We start from the raw sequence: 4,002 nt of genomic DNA on the forward strand, positions 1-4,002 counted from the left end.
TAAAGCCCCTTCAGAATCCTATAAATTTCAATGAAAACACCTCTCATTCTTCTGAACTCCAGTGAGTAGAGTCCCTACTTGTTTAGCCTTTGCTCATAAGACAGTCCCTCCATACTATAGATTATTCTAGTAAACCTTCCTTGAACTGCCTCCAATGAAATGGTATCTTTCCTTAAATACAGGGACAAAAGTGCGCCTAACTTCCCAACTCTCGTACTCCAACCCCCATGAAATAAGGGCCAGCAATCCATTAACCTTCCTGATTGCCTGCTGCATCTGTGTGCTAGCTTTCTGTAGTTTTTCTCTGTTTGACTATTGAATGGCAGAGCAAGCTTGAGGGGCTGAATTGCATATTTCTGCTCCTAGTTCTGGTGTTCTGATGGAGTTACCACTAAGGACTGAAATGAGACATTTCTTGACCATGTTTTCTACTCCGGAGCTGTGGATAGTCAATCATTGAGTTTAATGAAAGCAGAGACTGATAGGAGTTTTGAACTATAAGGGAATCAAGGCTGTGGGGATCAAGCAGGAAAGTGGAGTCAAAGTTGAGATTTAGCCATGATCTTAAAGAATGTTAGAGTGGATTTGTGGAGTCATGTGGTTTAATCCTACTCCTATTTATGTTCTTGGACTTCTTGTTAATGTCAGTGCTCCACATCTGATCTAAACTAGGAGATCCATGCTGAAACTCTGGATATTCAGAACATCTTGTGTTTTTATAACTGAATATGATTTTTGAAAAATAAATACGTAATTTCCACTCGTTTCTTTTGATTTTTCAATTATTTTTCAGAATTCAAATTTATTTCACTTCCTAAGCTTTGTAGAGGATGAAAGCTTAGTAATAGTGTATTGAAAATAAATAACACAGCTCTAAATGACCTTGGCTTCCAGTCTGTTATTTTCAATGCCCTGTGTTTATTCTACATATTATTAATTTCTGACTTTTAGTTAATACTTTTCAAATTAACATTAAGTTACAAAATTAGCCCATGTTTCCATTGCTTCTGTGGAGCATGGCATGCTTTTTTCCTACATTGAGACTCCAAGTTCAGGACAGCTATTTCCATCTAGATTTGCTTTGTCTGCAGTAAGCAATGGAAACAATGGGCAGTAAAGCTAAGATATAGATATGGATTAATTTTGAATACCCCCAATAAGGTAGTAAAATACTAAATTTCGAAACAATAAATGAAGAAAAGGCTTGGAAAATTATTAATTAATAAAGTCCATCTTCAGAGCAATGATCTTCAAAATACACCTTGTGTATTGCATATGCTTCATCACAGAAACAGTGATGCCATGTGTTTGAAAGTAAAAGATCTGAGAGTGAACAAACTAACTTTGCACCTGTGCACTTAAATAATACACAAAGTGTTCCAAAGTTATGGAGCGATCTCTAATGGCTGTATGAATTGAACACTGCTCACACTTTCATAATTATGTTAGCATAGAGTCTATTCGGGGCAAATGTCTTTTATGTAAAATGGATGCACTAGATTCTGTTTAATAACTTATGAAATAATTGTATTAAAATGTTTGCAAATGTAATAAATTCTAAACATTTAATAATTAAAGCTGGATTAACACTTCTAGCTTTATGATGCTCCATATTTAATAGTATGGTTTTACTGTGTCACCTCATTTCCACTGACTTAAATCATAGGATACCAGTCTTGATGACGGAATTTAGGGAATAACAGCTGATGTGGAAGAAGCAACAAATATTGTAATACTGTTGTTCTCTCTGGACAGTAGTCTGAAATAGGATTTGAAAATCGAGAAATTCAAGTCGTGCTCTTCTAAATGCAATCCTGTAACAGCGTCTCTTTTTCTCTCTCATTTCAGTATAATCTTGATCCTTAGCATGTGGATAGGTGAAATGATGGGGAAAATTTAATGTTAGTCACAGCTGAGTGGCATTAAGGTGGCTACCAATGAGGAATAGGGCAGTAATTCAACAGTTCTGATGACATCAGCATATCAACAGAATGCTGGAATGAATTATACTTAAACTAGTTCCTCGTTGTAATTACATGATAGGTCTATTGCGGTCAGTCAATTTGGACAGCATAATTTAATTGGAAAGCTGGGCTTCCATTTTCTCAACTGTCCATTGAGATCCCTGGATTGTTTTGACTTTGTTTGTGGTGCATTCTTTTTTTCCTAATGTATTTGGAATTTGTAGTTTGAATATTTGAACTACGCTCAGTAGTCTATTGTCTAAGCCATAGTTCAGGCTTTTAGATCCTGAAAATTTGTGTGTGTGTATGTGTGGACCGTACACCGGACTTTTACAATACCTTTATGATATAATTGTTCCAAGGATTGGAAGCTGTTGCAAATAATGCAAAGCTAAATTTAGCAAACTAACAAATGTTGTAAAAATCTGAACTATTTTATAGTTCTTAGATTAAAATGTGTCTGGTAGCAGCAACACATTTTAGGTCATGGAAATCAGATGTATAAATGAGAACTGTGTTCAAAGACACTCAAACTATAACAGAAAAATGGGTCATATCTTTAATATAGCTTTAGCTGTACATTCATAATTTCAAATGTTATTTATAGCTTGTGATTTTGTTCTTGAGTTACTTTGATAATTTATTTGTGTATTACACTTGCATTGTTAATCTGTATATAATCTCCTTGATTCTACTGATAGTTGATAGAAGAATTTTTCCCAGGATTATTATAAGTTGATTTATTGGGATGTTTATTTCAGTAATTTTATCATTAGATGATAAATTCTGTCAACAAGCAAATAACAAAATAATTAATTATTTGGTGTAAAGGACTGATGTCGGTATCATGCCTGTCACAATCTCAATGTTTCTAAGTGTTTACAGGCAGTGAAAGTACTTTTGAAGTGAAGTTAGTGGTGTAATGTAAGAAAGACAAGCAGATTGTGCACAAAGATCCTACAAATAGTAACATCATAATAATCAGATGATTTGTTTCAGTGATGCTGAGTGAGGTTTCAGAGAACTCTCCTCTTACAAGTAGTACCATGAGATCTTTTCCTTGTAGATATGAAAGCCAGCAGAGCTTCATCCACATTATCTCTACAGCACTCCCTCAGTGTTGTAGTGGAGTGTCTGTTCCAATCTTACATCCAAGGATATAGAATCGGACTTGAACTTACAATCCTCTGAGCTAGTTAGCGTAGACACTGGGAGATTGTTTTCAATGATTGGGGAATCGAGAATATGGGGCCACAGCCTCAGAGCGAGGGTTCGACCATTTAGGACTGAGATGGGAAATTTCAATTTTTGAGAGTCTGTGAAATTCCCTGCCCCTTAGGGTTGTGAATATTTTATCATTGTATATATTTAATGCTGCGATACTTTTTTTTTATGGGGGTTGGATCTCGAAGAATTAAGGATGCAGCAAAAGGAACGTAAATTGAAGATAAGCCATGTTGAATGGTAGAACTGACTCAATGGGCCATATGGGTTCCTCCCATCTATGTTCTTCTGAATTAAAGGCGAGTGTTCTACCAGTGAGCCACAATTGACACAGTCCCCAGTTGAAAAATAAATGACCAAATGAAGTGGCATCTCAGTAATTTGCTTCACACTTCTCTGGTTCTGTGGCAGAGATAACCAGTGTGATAGGTTTTAATTCTCAGGAAAGCATCAACAAGCAGTTGTAGCATTCCATTCCCTTGAGGCCAATTCTAAATGTATTGAAGGCAAAGGACAAGTCTAGTTTTTATTTTTTGAAAATATAAAGTGGTCTTTTTTTAATAAGCCATATTAGAACATAGAATATTACAGCGCAGTACAGGCCCTTCGGCCCTCGATGTTGCGCCGACCTGTGAAACCAATCTGAAGCCCATCTAACCTAAACTATTCCATTATCATCCATATGTTTATCCAATGACCATTTAAATGCCCTTAAAGTTGGCGAGTCTACTATTTTTGCAGGCAGGGCATTCCACGCCCTTACTACTCTCTGAGTAAAGAACCTACCTCTGACATCTGTCCTATATCTATCACC

The sequence above is a fragment of the Rhincodon typus genome, chromosome 3 (genome assembly GCF_021869965.1).
Source record: "Rhincodon typus isolate 14 chromosome 3, sRhiTyp1.1, whole genome shotgun sequence".
NCBI lineage: Eukaryota > Metazoa > Chordata > Chondrichthyes > Orectolobiformes > Rhincodontidae > Rhincodon > Rhincodon typus.